At 39.7% G+C, this 19828-nt stretch overlaps 1 pseudogene; it reads right to left on the minus strand.

Moving 5' to 3' along the window:
• Positions 1-19077, minus strand: LOC149991836 (TATA box-binding protein-associated factor RNA polymerase I subunit D-like; annotated as a pseudogene).
• Between the last annotated feature and the right edge of the window lie 751 nt (positions 19078-19828).

The following is a 19828-nucleotide window of genomic DNA, read 5'->3' on the forward strand; positions in this document are numbered from 1 at the left end:
TTAGTGGAGGAGCACAGAGCAGAGCTCAGCACAGAGGAACTGCAGGAACTTCCAAAGGAGCAGCAGCAGATCGGGCTGAGGAAATTTCTTCCCCTGAGGAGGAGGGAAGGGAGGAAGCATCTGCTGCACTGATAAATGGGTGGTCAGTGGGTTGAAGTTCAAAACTCTGTGGGAAAGTATCACCCAGGCAAAGCCCTAGCAAGTCGAAATGTGGACCTGTTTAATGAACAGACAATGTCATGCTTTGGAAACATTCTGAAACAGACAGAAACAAGTTTCCCTTGATACGTTTTTAGTGAAATTCCCTAAATCTGAGTCTCCAACAGTGTTCAGTGAAGCCAAGAGACAGAAAACAGAAGAAACCCTGAGATATCGCCTGAAATTGTCTTGGAAGAGAACTCCTCTTCCAACAATTAATCCCCTCCTCCTCCTCCTCCACCTCTCCACCATCCCATTATACCAGGAACTCCTCTCAGTACAGGTAAAGTGAAATTAAATTTTATTTTATTTTTATGTAATTAACTGCTTTTTTATCCACGTCTGTTTAGTTTTAAGGTTCTGTATCACAGAACAACCTCATTGTGAAGTTTGTGCCCAGAAGAAGGGAGGAGTCCGGTGGACCAGATCAAAGCCCTTATTGAGGATGCTATTCAAGCAGGCAGCTAAGTCTGGGCGAAATTACAGCCCCAAGGGAAGGGATAGAGGGATTTTTAAGGGTTTGGAACAAACCCTCAGGGGGATGGGTCACCCTGCTGGTTGGCTCCAGAGTCCAGGGTATAGGTGTTTGCGAAAGACCAATGTCCCCTGATTAGGGGTGGCTGTCAGGAGACTTATGGTAAATGATTAAGGGAGAGGGGAAGGGGCCATGGGGGCGTAGTTAGCTCTCAGCAGGATGTGGCAGCTATGCCTTAGTCACCTTTGTTAATGGGGAACCTTGTGATCGGGTACAGGGTACATGGCCGGTGACGCAGACCCTCTTTGTTTCCGCACAGGTGGTGGCCCAGGTCCTGTGTGACTGCAGGCCACAGTTCCCAGGGACACAGTGACCACTGGCCATCGCCCGTTTTGCAAGGCCTGACTCAGGTGACAGGTTACAGGGTGGGCGACACGGGGTCTCTGGCCCTAACACTTATTACTGAATATTAGCCCAGTAAAATGTGAACGTTCTGGGGAACTCTCACGAATTATTTCTAATCACATCATTTCTTGTGGGAAAAATTCATTCATTACTCATTGGCATGGCGCTTGTCACGAGTTCTGGAACGAATTAACAACGCATACCGTGGTACCACTGTCTTGAGTTTGAGGTGATTATGGGCTAGTCAGACAGATGAGAAGACCGTTGGCTCTAAAGATTCAGAGCCAAATCATTTTGGTTTGTTTATTTCCCACTCAAGCTTCTACAGGTTCTGTGAGTGGGGTTGCTGATGAATATTACTAGTTTCTTCGAGTCCTCTCCGCCAAGGCGTCCTGATGACGTAACCCTCGTGGAATTACTCTGGATTCTGAACAGAGACTGGTTCTCTGTGTGAAATGCCCGTACAGATTTTTGTTACTTCAGAAAAATTGAATGGCTGAAGGGCACTGGCAGGTCGTTTTTTGCATGTAGATCTGCTTTGGTCCACCATTTGTAAAGCTCCTGAAAAAAAAAAATTTCTGTTTGTGTAAATACACTTGAGTCATCACATCTCGTGCAAATTGTCTGTATTGATTAATGGTCTCTTGTTTGCTTCCTTTTGCTTGTTGTATTTATAGCTCACATTATTTATAATTGTTGAATAACATAATATGGACCAGATGGCTTCATTATTCTGCATTTCACATTTTGAATTTTAAACGTTGTGTTGGACTGCCTGCCAGTGGCCAGCTGTGTCCCGGAGGAGATGGAGAGGCAAGACCGCAGTTAAAAGATCCCAGGCCAGATATCATGCACTAAGTGCTGCTGAGCTGTGAGCATTGCAGGTTACCTCTGGCCCTTGTAATTTCAGACTGGAAGGCCAGGGGGAGAGAGAGAGAGAGACTATGCAGCAAAGGGCTTCTGAATCATTCATCAGGTCTATGGTTGCATTATGTTTGAAAACGCTTTTTATCAACAAACTTATGTAATTTATTATATTTTAGAAATTTAAACTATAGCTACTAATATTTAAAAGTAAGAGTGTCAATCAGGGACCCAGAAGGAAACCGGTGCTATACTCAAACAGAAAAATTGACGAATGGTTACTTACAGGACTATCTTCAATAGTACAGGTCAAGGAAAACAAGGTGCAAGTGAACTAATATTCTAGACTTGGATGGACAAGAGGATGGAGAATGCAGAGAGACCAGCGGTAGCTATACGAGACAATGATACTACACAATAAGTTTCAGAGTAAGTCTTAATATCTGTAAAAATAAACTACTCCCCTCACTATTTTAAAAGAATTTTTAAAGATTTTATTTATTTCTTTTTAGGGAGAGGTAAAGGGAGAGAGAAAGAGAGGGAGAGAAACATCAATGTGTTTTTGCTTCTCGCGCACCCCCAACCAGGGAGCTGGCCTGCAACCCAGGCATGTGCCCTGACTGGGAATTGAACCGGCGACCCTTTGGTTTGCAGGCCTGCACTCAATCCACTGAGCCACACCAGCCAGGACTCCCCTCACTATTTTTCTTAGCTTTATTTTTCTTATGTATTTTCTTCCAGATAAACTATTAAATCATTTCACTCATTTAAAAAGTCCCATTTTTATGATGATTAAAATAGCATTTATTTATTAGTTTTAGAATTGACACTTGTCTTCTATTCTAGAAATATGTTCTAACTTTTCAATTATTCTGGTCACGTTTTTTTCCCATTAGTATAGTTAATCAAAAATTGAGCCCTGGCCAAAGTAGCTCAGTTGGTTGGGCATCGTCCTGCAAAGTGAAAGGTTGCAGGTTCGATTCTTAGTCAGGGCATATGCCCGAATTGAGGGTTTGGTCCCCAGTGGGGACAGAAAAAAGTAACCAATTGATGTTTCTCTCTCACATCCAAGTTTCTCTCCCTCTCTTTCTCCCTCCCTTCCCCTCTCTCTGGAATCAATAAAAAACAAATTTTAAAAAAGTTGACTGCAATGATTGATACTCAATGTTTTATGTATTTAATTTGACTATCTGAAAGTAATATTCATTTTACATTATGCAATTTAACAAGCAAATAGTGCTCATTTAGTTAATCACTTAATAGTCTAAACATTTCCAACATTTCAAGTATGTCATTTTGAATATGGAAATTCTCCTTGCTCTGAGAACCAGGGAAAGCTTTGATTCATGATTAGATTGGAGAGAAGAAAAGGTATTAAAATTAGCTTAATCAATTTTATATAACTTAGACACTCACGTGTAAGCTTTTAATTTGCTATGCGACATTGTCCTTTTTACAGCTTTTGATTTTTTCATGTAGCAAAGATGTGAGGGAGCAGTGTTAGTACATAAGTCAAATTATCTTCATAATTTCTGGGTGAATCAGGTTTAGAAGTTCATCCAGAATTACCCAACAATCATTAATGAAGCTGCTTGGACAGCTAACATCCTTCATTTCCCAATACCCACCACCTTGATGGTTAGAGGAAAGAGATTATTTTATATATATTGACTTCATTGGGGTGACATTGATTAATAAAATTATATGAGTTTCAGGGGCATAATTCTATAATATATCATCTGTAGAAAGAAACTACTTTCAAATAGCAAGACTCCCATTGAGTGGGAATGATCAAAAGATGTTACCAACATTAGCAGTTACTTGTCTTTCATGTTTTAGTGAGATTTTGATGTAGCAGAACAGATGAAAGGTGTGGCCCCTGTTTGTTGCTTGGCTTTCCCTACAGAAATGGTTCTGGAAACACCAAGAGGCTTGCTCCCTTGCCTGCGGCAGACGGTGTTTGCAGATGGACATTGGGGTGAAGGGGAAGGAGTGAGTGTTGATTTATTCTCTCTGTCTCCATTCTGGGTCAATAATCAGCGGATCCTTTTATTTTGCGTTAACCTTTCCTCTCTCCTGCCAAGGCCAGATCCGGTTTTATATAGAGAAGACTGAGCCCAAACCAGAAACTGCAAAACTGTGAAGGGCAACTCTTTGGGGAAATTATTTTTCTTCATCTCTTTATCTAAAATGAAATAGGCATGAGAATGTGAGGGAAATGTGGTATGTTTGAGGGAAGGGATAACAGGGTTAATTTTCAGTATATATATATATATATTTTTTTTTTTCTGAAGTGTTTGTCTTCAACTCCATATAAATTTCTTACAGATTATACAGTCAGCTGAAGTAAAACAGCAAAAGGAAGAGAAAGCAAAGTAAGATGCTTATGCCCCAAATAGAGCAAGGACAACAGAATTTCATAAGGTGAGCAGAGTGCCCTACAATTTTTCATGTCAAAGGTATACTGCAACTGAAACTGCTAAATTTTATTTTTACTCCCTCCACAAAAAACACGAGAGAAACTTTGAGCCAAAAATATATGCTGACGTTCTACAAAAAGTGTAAAGGTTAAAAAAAAAATATGTCTAACATAAGCACAATTATTTCAAGTTAATACATTTTTATTTAAGGAATTTCACATGCTGTGATTCTTTCCACTGCGTTAGGTCCTTCCGAGTTTCAGTCTTAATTCCTTTTAAAAATATTTCTTTTGCTCAATCCACAGTCGTCATGTTAGTACATAATTCTTTTTTTTGTATGTGGGATCAGGGAATGGGCTTATTGAGGGAAAAAGGGGGAAGGGGGGGAGAGGGGAGAGGCAGCTCCCGGACCAACTCAAGGGCCTGTAGGAGCATGGGGAATGGGGAATGGGGACCCTCGGTTCTCCTCATGGACCTGTAGGAGTCCCCTCTTTTAGTTGGGCTCCTTTGATCTCCAGTTGAATATGGACATACTTCAAAAATTCCCTACCTATAATCGTTGGGGTGCAATTTCTTTAAGAAATTTGTTTTAGGGCCCACTCTTTTCTTTCTTCCTTCCTTTCTTCCTTCCTTCCTTCCTTTCTTTCTTTCTTTCTTTCTTTCTTTCTTTCTTTCTTTCTTTCTTTCTTTCTTTCTTCTTTCTTTCTTTCTCCTTTTTATTGAATTTATAGGGGTGATGCTAGTTAACAAAATTATACAGGTTGCAGGTGCACAATTTCACAACACATCATCCGTTCCCTGTATTGTGTGTTCACCACCCCAAGTCAAGTCTCTGTCCATCATCATTTATCCCTCTATACCCTCCTGTATCTCCCCTACCCACTCCTCTTCCCACAGCAATTACCACACTGTTGTCTGTCCACGAGTTTGTTTTTTTTTTCTCATTTCTTCCATCCCCCCAGGTCCCCAAATCACCAGCTCTGACAGCTGTCAGCCTGCTCTCTATGAGTCTGTCTCTATTTTGCTTCTTAGTTCATTTTGTTCTTTAGATTCCACATATAAGTGAAATCATGTACTTGTCTTTCTCTGACTGGTTTATCCAGACGTCTTCTCAAGATAAAAGGCACCAATTTGATATCACATTCATCATCATGTTCAAGATTTGTTGCAACCTTTCTTTCTTCTGCTGACTCTTCAGTAGCAGAGATAGATCCATTGTCATGCAAGTATTTATATTTGTGACTATCAGGGTCTTCTTTTTCTAGATCTTTCTCAACATTCATCTGTTTCAAGGATTCTTTGAGGTGGTATTCATACTTCAGTTTTTCAAGGTAGTTGAAAAATCCTCTAGCCACTGTTTGTTCAAAGGTTAAAATTTTTCTTCAAGGTACTGGTTTTCTTCCATTCTCTGATTCTAAAAATAGGAACCAAGGTCTTTTTTTTTTCTTCTTTTAATTGTTTTTCTATTACAGCTGTCCCACTTTTTCCCCCATTGCTTCCGCTCCCCCCTCCGCCTACCCCTTCTCCCAGAGTCAGTCCCTACCATGTTGTCCATGTCCGTGGGTCATTCATACTAGTTCCTTGACTAGACCCTTCCCCTTCTTACGCCCCTTCCCTCCCTCCCCCCTTCTCCCCCGATCACTGTTAGTCTGCTTCTTATTTACATGCCTCTGGTTCAATTTTGCTTGTTTGTATTTTTCATTAGTTTCCTGTGTTAGGTGATATCATAAGGTATTTTTCTTTCTTTGCCTGGCTTATTTCACTAAGCATAATTCTCTCTAGTTCCATCCATGTTGTCGCAAATGGAAGAAGTTCCTTCTTTCTCTCTGCTGCATAGTATTCCATTGTGTAGATGTACCACTGTTTTTTGATCCACTCATCTACAGATGGGCACTTAGGTTGTTTCCAGCACTTAGCTATTGTAAATAGCGTTGCTGTGAACATAGGGGTGCATAGGTTCTTTTGAATTGGTGTTTCAGGATTCTTCGGGTATAAACCTAGCAATGGAATTGCTGGATCAAAAGGCAGTTCCATTTTTAGTTTTCTGAGGAAATTCCATACAGTTTTCCAGTGTTCCATAGCGGCTGCAGCAGTCTGCATTCCCACCAACAGTGCACTAGGGTTCCCATTTCTCCACATCCTCGCCAGCACATGTTGTTTGTTGATTTGTTGATGATGGCCATTCTGACTGGTGTGAAGTAGTATCTCACTGAGGTTTTAATTTGCATCTCTCTGATGGCTAGTGATGTTGAGCATCCTTTCATATGCCTATGGGTCCTTTGTATGTCCTCTTTGGAGAAGTGTTAGTTCAGGTCCTTTGCCCATTTTTTAATTGGGTTGTCTGTCTTCTTGGTGTTGAGTCCTATAAGTTCTTTATATATTTTGGAGATCAGTCCTTTGTCTGAAGTATTATTGATAAATATGTTTCCCCATATGGTTGGTTCCCTTTTCATCTTGCTGATGTTTTCTTTTGCTGAGCAAAAACTTTTTAGTTTGATGTAGTTCCATTTGTTTATTCTTTCCTTTATTTCCCTTGCCTTAGGAGATATAGCAGCAAAAATATTGCTACATGGGATATCTGAAAATTTTCTGCCTATGTTTTCCTCCAGGACTTTTATGGTGTCACAGTTTACATAAGTCTTTTCTCCATCTTGAGTTTATTCTGGTGTATGGTATAAGTTGGTGATCTAGTTTCATTTCTTTTGCATGTCCCTGTCCAGTTCTCCCAGCATCATTTGTTGAAGAGGCTCTTCTCACTCCATTTTATGTCCCTTCTCTCTTTGTCAAATATTAGTTGACTATACAGACCTGGGTTTATTTCTGGACTCTCTATTCTGTTCCATTGATCTATATGTCTGTTCTTATGCCAGTACCATACTGTTTTGATTACCGTGGCCTTGTGGTATACTTTGATATCAGGTATTGTGATTCCTCCTACTGTGTTCTTTTTCCTCAAGATTGCTGTGGCTATTTGGGGTCTTTTTTGGTTCCATACAAATTTTTGAAGTATTTGTTCTAGGTCTGTGAAATATGTCATTGGTATTTTAATAGGGATTGCATTGAATCTATAAATTGCTTTAGGTAGTATGGACATTTTGATGATGTTGATTCTTTCCATCCAGGAACATGGTACATGCTTCCATGTATTTGTATCTTCCTTAATTTCTTTCTTCAGTGTTATGTAGTTTTCCAAGTACAGGTCTTTTACCTTCTTGGTTAAGTTCATTCCTAGGTACTTTACTTTTCTTGTTGCTATAGTAAATGGGATTTTTGTTTCTAGTTTCTGTCTCTGATATTTTATTCTTGATGTACAGAAATGCCTTCAATTTCTGAATATTGACTTTGTACCCTGCTATTTTGCCAAATTCATTTATTAGGTTGAGTAGTTTTTTTCATGGAGTCTATAGAGTTTTTTATGTACACTATCATGTCATCTGCAAATAATGACAGTCTTACTTCCTCTTTTCCAATTTGGATGCCTTTTATTTCTTTTTCTTGTCTGATTGCTATGGCTAGAACTTCCAAGACTATGTTGAATAGGAGTGGAGAGAGTGGACATCATTGTCTTGTTCCTGATCTTAGGGGCAATGCTCTCAGTTTTTGCCCATTGAGTATGATGTTGCCTTCAGGTTTCTTGTATATGGCCTTTATTATGTTGATGTATGTTCTCTCTATTCCCATTTTGCTAAGTGTTTTCATCATAAATGGATGTTGTACTTTATCAAATGCTTTTTCAGCATCTATTAATATGATCATGTGATTTTTGTCTTTCATTTTGTTTATGTGGTGTATTACATTTATTGATTTGTGAATATTAAACCATCCTTGCATCCCTGGGATGAATCCCACTTGATTGTGGTATATGACCTTTTTAATGTGTTGCTGGATCCAGTTTGCCAATATTTTGTAGAGGATTTTAGCATCTATGTTCATCAGTGATATTGGCCTGTAGTTTTCTTTCTTTGTTGTCTTAACCTGGTTTTGGAATTAGGGTAATGATGGCTTCACAGAAAGAGTTTGGGAGTCTTCCTTCTTCTTGGATTTTTTGGAATAGTTTGAGAAGGTTAGGAGTTAGTTCTTTCCTAAATATTTTGTGAACTTCACCTGTGAAGCCATCCAGTTCAGGACTTTTGTGTGCTGGGAGTTTTTTTTTTTTTTTTATTACTGCTTCAATTTCACTAGTTGTTATTGGTCTATTCAGGCTTTCTGCTTCTTCTTGATTCAGTTTTGGAAGATTATATGTTTCCAGAAATTTGTTTATTTTATCTAGGTTGTCAAATTTCTTGTGATACAGTTGTTTGTAGTAATATCTTACAATCTTTTGTATTTCTATGGTATTGGTTGTGATTTCTCCTCTTTCATTTCTGATTTTGTTTATTTGGGTCCTCTCTCTTTTTTTCTTGATGAGCCTTGTTAAAGGCTTGCCAATCTTGTTTTCTTTTCAAATAACCAGGTTCTGGTTTTATTGATCTTTTGAATTGTTTGTTTAGTCTCTATGTCATTTAATTCTGCTCTGATCTTGATTATTTCCTTCCTTCTACTTGCTCTGGACTTTTTTTGTTGTTGTTCTTTTAGTTCTTGTGGCTGTAGGTTAGATTTCTTATTCCAGATTCTTCTATCCTTTTTTTTAAAGTATATTTTATTGATTATATTGTTACAATAATTCCAATTTTTTCCCCTTTGCTCCCTTCTTCCCAGCACCACCCTCCCCCAGCAATACACCCCCCAAGTGCATGCCCGTGGGTCATACATACAAGCTCTCCCGCTTCACCCTTTCATATATTCTTCTTTTTTTAATTAATTAACTAATTAATTAATTATTTTAATAATAAAAAATAACAATCCCTCCCTCTCAGACTTAAGACCCTTTATAATCTTATAAAGGACAATGGGCGAAGGTCTCGAGCTCCTCTAGCTGCTTCAAGCTGGACATTGTCGTTCTTCTATCTTTTTTTAAGTAGGCCTGTATTGCTATGAACTTTCCTCTCAGGACTGCTTTTGCTGTGTCCCATAGGTTTTGGGTTGTTGTGTGTTCATTATCATTTGTTTCCAGAAACTTTTTGATTTCTTCCTTGGTGTCATTGTTAACCCGTTCATTATTTAAAGCATGGTATTCACTCTCCATGAGTTTGAATGTTTTTGAGTTTTTCCTTGGGGTTGATTTCCAGTTTCAAGCCATTGTGATCTGAGAAGATGCTTGACATAATTTCAGTTTTCTTGAATTTGTTGAGGCTTGTTTTGTGTCCTACCATGTGATCTATCTTTGAAAATGTTCCATGTGCACTTGAAAAGAATGTATATTTTGCTTCTTTGGGGTGAAAAGTTCTATATATATCAACTAAGTCCATTTGATCTAGAGTGTTGTTCAATGCCTCAACATCTTTGATGTTTCTTTGCTTTAAAGATCAGTCCATTGTTGATAATGAGCTGTTAAAGTCCCCTACTATGAGCATGTTGCTGTCAATATCCTTCTTGAATTCCTTCAAGATTTTCCTTATATATTCGGGTGCTCCTATGTTGGGTGCATATATGTTTACAAGAGTTACATCATCTTGATGGATTTTTCCCTTAAGTATTATGAAATGTCCTTCTTTGTCTCTTTCTATGGCCTTTGCTGTGAAATCTGTTTTGTCTGATGTAAGTATTGCTACCCCAGCTTTTTTTTATGTCCATTTTCTTGAAATATTTTTTTCCATCCCTTCACTTTCAATCTGTATAGATCTTGTTCTAAGGTGGGTCTCTTGTAGACAGCATATATGTGGGTCATGCTTTTTAAGGAACCAAGGTCTTTTATCTCTAAAGTGTTTCTTATTTATTTGTGAGCTAGTGTTTTTCCTTCCTTTTGGTCTTCCTTTCCCCTTGGTCTTCCTGTTGATTTCTATTTCCTCTTTTTACATTTCTTCTTCTTTTTTAATCTTCAAAAATAACTTTTAAAGTCAATGATCTTGGTTCTAAAGATGAGTCACTGGATGAAATTCTTGCTTGAACACTTTCAGGAGAAGGAACAAATTTTCTAATAGGATTTCTTTGCCTCCATTTAGGTGAGTAAGGAAGATGCTACCAAAGGAAGAGTTATCACTTTGATTTTCATTTTCCATAGTTGAATCAGATGCTGTGATGTAGTCCAAACAGTCTATTCCTAGTATGTATTCCCTAAGTCTCTCTCAAAATTGTTATTGGCCACTTGTTATTTGCTTCCACCAAATTTTCACCTAGGCTAGCAGATGGTTTGCAACAAGCTTGTGGTCCGTTATGGGCCTCAGCTGTGTGCTTGCCACCTGCAACCCAGACCTTGGAGGTCTGCATCCAGCAACCTCCAGAACTCAGCACTCCAACAGGCAACAACTGTCTACCTGCACAACTACACAGAAGAAAAGCAATTTTTAGTATATTTAAATTCAAGCAAGATATGAGTCAGCTCAAGTCACACAGGTAGAGTGGTGCTCCTTTGTGGCAATGGGTGTCATCCAAGGTCGCACATTAGAATTGCCTGGAGTGATGTGGAAAATGCTAGTTTTTACTCAGTTGGTCTGGGGTTGGGCCTGGGCCCGGACTTGGGTCTTTTTCAAAGCTTTTTAGTGATTCTAACGTGCAGCCAAAGTTGAGAACACTGTTTTGGGGAAATTACTAAGGGTCTAGGAGGATCAGGTTCTTAAATAATGTGTGAAACAAAATCACAGCAAGATTTGGCAGCGGTTTGCAAAATGATGTGTCAATAGGAAGTAGTAGATACCTATTTTAACTTATCTTGTTGGGCAAAAACCAGTGTCCTGCTAGTTACATTTATGGGGTTATTTTTTTCTGAATTGGCCTCTTCATACCGAAATAATATTTCTATCAAATGAAGAAAAACGCCATTCCCTCACATTTGTCATTATTTGAAGCCATATCTTGGCCTTCTGAAATATAACTGTCTAGAAAGATCTGACATAGCACAATCAACCTTCAGATTGTATAGTTACGCATGCCTGCCACTGTTATAAGGTAATTTCCACAAAATGCAATCTCAAAAAGTCATTTTTGGGTGTTTTTTTTCTTCCTAAAACATACATAACCATGTTAGTTGCTTCATGAAAAAAAATCTTTGGGTCTATTTCAGCCTTAAAGTTATCATTTATATTGGAATATATAGGTCATTAAATTTTCTGGGATTCGTTTAATTGTTCATTCACAGGGTACAGTGGGTTACAGATACTTCTATTGCCTTGTAGACCTCTCATTTTCCCCAGCTTTCAAAAGAGTTCTGTTTAATAATGTGCAGATGAAGCCAGGATTAAATTCATGCTTCTGATTACTCTTTATTATTATTTTTTTAATTAACAACTTATTACATTGGCTACATTCTTATCACTTCCCACTGCTGCTCCAATTATCCAGGTATAAAAAAAATCATAATGAAAAAGCAAGAGAGAAGGATGTTAAAAAACCATCTAGGTAACTCTGGGTTACTGACATATGTGATAAAATCGCCTCTCCAACTTACGAATGTGCCTGCATGATGTATAGGTCCTTCTTTCCTATGAGAAGTTGAATCAAATTTTTAGAATTTAAAAAAAAAAAGCTGTCTCAATTGGGATTAGTTTGACTGTAACAGAAACCCTCCTACAGAAGTTTGAAATCTGGAGGTAGGTCTCCCAGGGCTCATGTGGTGGTTCTGCTCCACAATGTCCTCAGAGGCTCAGGCTTCTTCCAGTTCTCTTTTCTGCCATCCCTGGGGTATGGCCCTCATCCGCATGGTCCAAAATGAAGCTAGAGCCATCACATCAATATGCTAAGCAGCAGGATGAAGAAAGAGTGCATGGGGGTGAAGGGGAAGGGGAAGCAAAAAGGTGAGCTCTTACTTTTAAGTGAGGCCCTCAGATAAGATCCCATGATGAGATCACATCTATAGCTCATTGACTACCCTGGCTGAACAGGAGGCTGGGAAATGTAGTCTTTATCTGATGACCACATGCCCTGCTGAAAATCAGTCGTTTTAAGAGGGAGAGAATGGGTATTAGGGGCAACCAACAGCCTATGCCTTAGATAGCATTTGATGGATTGGATAGTCTCTGAAGAATTACTTTTCTGAGGTTCAATTCTGCTCCACAAACTCTTACTTTCTATTGGAGACTCCTCTGCACACACAATTATTTTTCAGGATTTCTTCTCTATGTTTTTTTTTTTCTTCTGGGACCACCATGGGTCCCACAAACAGAGCTCCTTATAAATCAAACTTATAAGGGATCATCCTGCAAAGAAGTGTATTTACATTCTAACCCATCCCTCATACGCGTAGAGAATTCATTCAATCATGTCATGGTAGTTTTATTGGAACCCCTCTAGGACTGATATCGCAAGATGGAAAAGGTGGTCACCCGAAGGGAAGGATTTTAGCAATGCTGCTGAAGACTTTCCTGCAAAAAATATTTCCACAGCCTCACCAACACATCACTGAGGATCCCACCAGGAAGAGCACATTGCTTTTTAAGACCCAAAGTGTCTTGGAGGACTGGTAAAAAAAAACCATTAAGGTCTTTTTAAGCTATTTATGTTTTCATATGAATTAGAATTAATATGAATGAATACATGAGATCTAACTGTAAAAGGAATCTTAAGAGGCGGACAAAAGGGACATATACATTAGGAACACGATGGGAAGGTCTGGGTGGGGTAACCCACAAAGGTAACCCACATATACCTCCTAGGCACCCCGCCATGCCAGTACATACCATTGCTTTCTACTGAAATATAAGGACACTGGTTGGGGATGTTAAAGGAGATTGCCGAAAGAACACTGGCGAAAAAGACAAATATCACTTCAGGCTCGGATCACCTCCCAAATTAGCAACTTGCATTCAAATCCCTGTTTCAGTGCCTGCTTGTGGGGAAACCCCATCTGAGGCACAGGCAAGAAAAGTAATAGAAGATGGACGAAGACGTGAAGCATACACGTGGGAGAACCTGGACTCTGGTAGTGCTGTGTGTACTGTACTCTGTCACGATCCCCGAAGAATTGCAAGAACAGTAGCAGGAGACAGTTGCTTTCAGTTCTGAAATGGTCCTGCTTATGGGGATGAACCGAGGCAGAGATAGTTTTAGGCACCCGGGTTTCTTTTCCCCAGAGCACTATAGTTGTTTGGAAGTCTCCCCTGCTTTTGGTAGTCACTGAGACAGCTTGATACTGTGTGTGTGTGTGAGAGGCAGAGAGAGAGAGAGCGACATGAACAATCTTCATGGATAAATTAAAATATAGAGAGTACGGTGATCACCCATTTAAGATGAAGAGGAGATGATCACACAGGGGACATGGTTGCAAAGGAGAGAGAGAGGGGAAGAGAGCGGGGAGGTGGGAGAGGCCCTCACACTTTCACGCATGACCTCTCCCTGCAAGCTCTTCCACCTTGAAAACATTATCTGAAAAGTCACAAAATGCTCAGGGTGGGTGGATTCCTTGTGAGAAGCAAAGGAACAGGTCTTTGCATCTGGGGGTTCTTGGGACACGTCAGAGATAAACATCATGGCCTGGCCACAGGTGCAGAAATCAGGGTGAGAATTTAGGACTGCCCAGGCCATGCCTGTGACCCTTTCTCCCTGGCCTCTCAGGTGCCAAAGGGCCGTCCTGAGATGAGTTGAGCAACAGAAAGGAAAACTGAAGAGGCGGTAGGAGTTCCTCCAAAACAGACTCTTTTGAGTCAGTTAAGTGTTCCTCGTTCCTGCAACAGTTAATTGGTTTAAATGGTTTTTGGAATTTCCTCTAGCTTGAATTATGACTTTGAAAGGGACCTAAAACTATGTAGTTGTTTGTTACTTGAAAAATTTGAAGGCAATAGGCAGAAGGCTTTAGCTGACTTCAGGTTCTGTTTTCAGCATCTCATCCAGCAACTAACTGCCTGATTCTATTTTATCTTCTGTATTATTGTTAAATATTCGTTTTCTGTCTATAGCTGAGATGCATGAGTCATATTCTTTTCTTCTGCACTTTTTATGACTGATCCTTGTTTTCAGCCTGAAGAGCCTTTCCGTTCCTTTCTTGTTTTTAATTTCCCATAAGTCTTCTTAGAAGTCAATTTTTATCCCAGCAATTTATGCTGGTCCTCTAAGACCATCGCTATAGGACTCAGTGGCGTTCTCTGTCTGTTGGTATTGTTTTTGTTTGATTTAATTCTGGACTGCTAAACAAAGCGTTTCTGTTCAGAAACGTGCAGATTTCCTGATGGTACTTTATTGCTGCTTTCTGGCCTGACATAGTCTAGGGAAAGTCCCATAAGCTCTGTCCTGCAAGATTGACTCCTGCCCCACCCCCACCCCCACTTCCATCCATGGCTGGAAAGAAAAACCTTTTCCTAGAGTTCCCTCTATCTGTGCCCTCCCTCATTTCTAGTTTGCAGGCCAACCCAGAGTTTGAACTGGGAGAGATATGTATAGAAGGGAACAATATAAAAGCTCTAGAAATCCCTTCAGACCTGGATTCCCTACCCAGTCCACCTGTTCTTTGTCCACTGTAGTAGAGGTTGAGAACATTGGGAACTTAATTATTCCTTAGAAGTCTATGTCATTAAGGAAAAGATTGTGTATATGAGGAACATTTTAAAAATTATTTATTTATTTGTTTGTTTGTTTATTTATTTATTTTCAGAGAGAGGGGAAAGGAGAAAGAGAGGGAGAGAAATATCACTGTGTGGTTGCCTCTCACTCACACTCCCAACTGGGGACCTGACATGCAACCTAGTCATGTGCCCTGACTGGGAATTGAACCAGCGACACTTGGTTCACAGGCTGATGCTCAATCCACTGAGCCACAGCAGCCAGGCATGAAGAACATTTTTCTGGTGTAAAATAATTTCTACTGAGCCTAAAACACAAGTTTATAGGGGGCTGACGCTAGGGATGGGGGAAAATGAGAAAAGATGCTATGTTCTGAGGGCACGGAAGCATGAAGACAGTTCAGAGTGACAGCCAAGACGTAAACACACACCCTGCGCATAGTCAGAAATGTTATGGACATACCTTGACCTCTACCAGTGGAAAACTATAAATCCCTAGCCCCAGCATGCACTCTATATAAAGGCAGAGAAAGAAAATGATGATGGAAGAGTAAAGGCAGCATCTAACTTGGTGTTGTCAAAGAGTTAATATATAATGTGAGCTACATGTGTATTTTTAAATGTTCTATTAGTCTCATTGAAAAAGTAAAAAGAAACAGGTGAAATCATTTTAGTGCTGTATTTCACTTACTATATCTGAACTATTTTATCTCAATGTTTAATGACAGTAAATATTATTAATGAGACCTTTTACATTTTTTATATTAAATTTTTGAAACCCAGGGTATGTTTTACATTAGAGCACATAGAGACCCAGACTAGTCCCCATTTGAAGTGTTCGATAGCTGTATGTGGCTGATGGTTACCCTGGCGGTCAATGCTGGTCTAACGCTTTCTAGTCTGGAACTACTGTCCTAAAACAATCCCAAAGCCCTTTAAACCAAATCAGCAAAGAGACGAACAGAACTTCCTGTAACAGGCTGTTAATCTCAGTGATTATATTTATTTTTGCCATAAAAAATAAAAACAAAACCCTATAATAGCATACACAGTCTTTTTATGTCAGAAGACTGTTGTTACCAAAGGCTCATGAGCTGCTTAGGGCCACGGGTGACTTCTGAGTGGGTGGGCAAAAATTAAGCCCACTGAGAGATGAAAAATAGATTGATGTAATCACTGATGAAAAACAAAAATATAGTAATGTCAGTATAATACTTAGGTGGTAAATCTCTGCAGGAGCTAGCTTGAAAATGCAATCTCTACTTAATTTATTTTCAGTAGTCTCCTGGGAAAATGCCATGGTGTAAGAAAGGAGGTGTTAATTTATTAGCATGAAAGGAAGAGGCACTTTTTTTCGTTGATTAGAATGGCTATATCTGTCTCACCAACCTCTCTGTCTCTGCTGTTTATATAACCCAAGCATCCCAGCCACGCCAGCCTGGAGTTTGGCTAGGTCAAAGCAACAACGACAAAGCTCATATATCTTGTATAATTCAAAACCCACATCATTCAGGTAAATATTCTAACAGGATAAACTCAATATGAAATTTCCCTGGCCATGCAGCTTTGGAATTATGAGATTCTTGAATTTAAAAAATTATGGATGAATTCTTTTACACTTCACAGATAGAGTGAGATCTCACACTGCAACATCATAAATCTGCTTAATACAAATTGGCAGAAAATGAACACACGCTTAAATTCTCAGGCTCGGCCTCCACTCCCAGCACTCTGTTGGAACTCTGGTCTCCCTATTCCTTCCCGATGGTCTTGGGAGTATCAGGAAGGCATCTTGTTAAGGCTCCAGAAACCGGCTCCCTTGGCTGCCCTGTGGCGCACGCGTATCTGTTCTCCTGAGCCACACCTTTATGGAAAGTCTCTTTATACCGCTAATGCTTAAGACGGCAGCTGGCTCACTGTTGGTGGTTTCCAGAGATGAGGCTAGAGCTGTGGTTTGTTCTGAAGCTGCACAAACCTCATGCTGAGGGCACTGATGTTTGCCTGGAAGGCACAGTCTCCCTTTGCTGCAAAAGCCATGAGCAGTGGGTCCTGTAGCCCAGGAGTAGAACTGTCATAATCGACACCTGGTTGTTCAGCTCTTCTGGGTTTTACTTTCTCTTCACTTAAGACCCCTGGTTCTGAGACCGCGTTGTCAACTCAGACAGTCTGAAGACCTATGTCCTTCTTTGACTTTGTCCACTGTCCTAGTGCCCAAATTGTTCTTTGGGATTCTCTTCCCTTGGAATGAGTTTCTTTAAAAGGTACATTCCCAGCCCTGGCTGCTGTGGCTCAGTGGATTGAGCGTCGACCTGTGAGCCAAGTGTTGCCGGTTCGATTCCCAGTCAGGACACATGACTAGGTTGCACGTCAGGTCCCCAGTTGGGGGTGCGAGTGAGAGGCAACCACACAGTGATGTTTCTCTCCCTCTCTTTCTCCTTTCTCCTCTCTCTAAAAATAAATAAATAAACAAACAAATAAATTATTTAAAAAAAGTTACATTACCATAAATGCTTAAGGATCCCCATTCTACCTTTTAAGCCCCTAAGTATATCTGATTTCTGTGGTGAACAAAATTTAGATCCAAGCAGAGTCCCTGCTATCCTTAAGGAGAATATTCTGAATTACATTTTTCCTCTTATTCATTTTTCTTAGTAAAGTGGTAAGTTACCCAGTGAGTAGCATCCATTTCAATTTTAACTCAATAATCAGCTCCCAGAAGAAAGTCAGGCACACAATAGATATTCAATGAATATTTGTTAAGTGAATGAGAGTGTTTATTTGCAAAAAAAAAAAAAAATCATTTTGAGAGCAAGACTGAATCTTTTTTTCTGGTACACTCATCAAGGTCAAATTGCAATCTTTGTTCCTTTTGGCATTGGTGTCAGGTGTCTGAGTAGGGGCAGGGCACAAGCCACCATGGCAGAATAATTAAGAGTCAAACAAACCTGAAGCAGCATAGTGATTGGACCAATCAGTTGACCTTTCTGATCTCTTTTCCTCACTGTGTAAAGGGAATATACCATCTAAGCATAAAGTTGTGTGAAGATTAAATGAGGCTACTATTTAACATTATACCTGTCAAATAAATTTGCCTACCATATGGTAGCTATTAAAAATACTATGGGTTGACTGTGAGAGGGGGGGTGAGGGTGAGTGGGGCAAGGGAGAGCAATGAGGGAAAAATGGGACAACTGTAATAGAACAACAATTTAAAAAAGATTTAAAAAATACTGTTGACATTTTTAGAAAAGGAATAAGAATCCCAAGCGTTTGAACATTATTTGGATTTGTCACTGATGTCTCTGAGCATAGAGTTTAGAAACCATGAAACTTTAAATGTTATGCAAAGTCTATAAAAATGTTCCCCCAATTCTGCATGATATGTATATGTATATATTAATATAAATTAAATATTCATATATTTATGCAATATAAAGCATGCTGAAAAGAATAGACTATATATTCCCAACCAATAGAAGTAAAAAAAGAAAGAAAATCTTAATCAATACAAAAGAAGAGGTAAAGAATTTAAAGGAAGGAAGTATAGAAATAGCATGGTCTACTAGAAAGCACAAAATAATAGGCTAGAAATCAATCCAAATACTGATGTTTCTGCCATGATATAAATCTGTTCTTGAAGTACCTTGCAGTCTATGAAACCAGACATTAAAAGTAAGATAGCCTAAGGGGAAAATAGGGTGGGGATAGATTATAATATTTAGCCTTAGTCTAGGACAGCCTGTAATACCCAAACAGAGAAAGAAATATGGAGAGAAGCAAAAGGATCACATAAACATATCATTGCTTAAGTCTGTGTGACACACGATCTTCAATAAAACTAGCTTAGTCTCAATTAAAAATCTGATTGCTTATTGTTTATGCCATTTGACTTTCCTCTATTAATATATTTAATGAAATGGACTTTTTCTTCACAGCATTGCAGCCAGTGGGGGATGGGAGGAAAAAAGAAGAGAACTCAGGGAACCAAATTGCTCCCACGCCTTTTCTTCTCATTGTGAATGTTTCAGCTTTGCTGCGGTATCTTTGACAATGAAAATGGTAATATGCATCTCTCCACCTCCTCCTCCTCCACGGCTTCCTCTTCCTTCAATAGGGGCACATGCCCAAGTTCAACTGATTTGAAGCAGTTATTGGAAGCAATTTCAGATTCTTCCGTGATATCAGTCATTGCCGAAAGTTCATGTGCACTTTCATATGGGGATGAGGGAATGAGGATGTGTGTTTGCTTGAGGAAAACAGAATGGTATTGTATTCAGTGACAAGGAAACATCTGGGAGCAAATGAAATAGTGAGCATGGTTTCAGAGGTAGTATTCAAAACATCTGATAATCTTTTTGGTACCTTGTGGAGGATGTAGTTCCCACAGGCGGCCAAGGGAGTACAAGCCTGCAATGATGGGCACTGCACATTTGTCCACTGAGTGCCACCACTGTTGACTGAAGTGACTCCCTCCCAGCTGAAGACTGACTCTTCTGGCTGGGAGGACACATAAAGGTGGGCGCTGGTGCGTGGGAGTTGTGGAGGGCTAGCTGGAAGGCCAGTGGACACCAAGTGCCCAGGAAGCACCCACTTGGGGCTCTCCAGACCTGGGCTGGCCGGGTCAGTGTGGGAAAGACCCAAGGGGCATAAAGCAGCAGCTATTTACCAGTTGGCATGGGAGCATTTCTGAGTTTAGACAACCTAGTGTTGAGCTCTTTCTAGCAAAATCGCATGCTTGGTGGGACTTCTGATTGCTATAAGATACCAGTTAGAACAACGAGCAAAGAAATTGATAAGTAGGAGGGCAAGGGGGTCATAGGTCAGTGGAGAATACATAGTTAATCATAGAGGTAGACCCCTCCCCAGATTTCCTGCAGAGGGCAACTTATCCCTGTGCTTCTTATAGTCCCTTTGTCCTTGAGTTAGTTTAAATTGGTTTC

This window comes from Furipterus horrens, unplaced genomic scaffold (assembly GCF_987537825.1).
Source record: "Furipterus horrens unplaced genomic scaffold, mFurHor1.1.pri manual_scaffold_17, whole genome shotgun sequence".
In the NCBI taxonomy this organism is placed as follows: Eukaryota; Metazoa; Chordata; class Mammalia; order Chiroptera; family Furipteridae; genus Furipterus; species Furipterus horrens.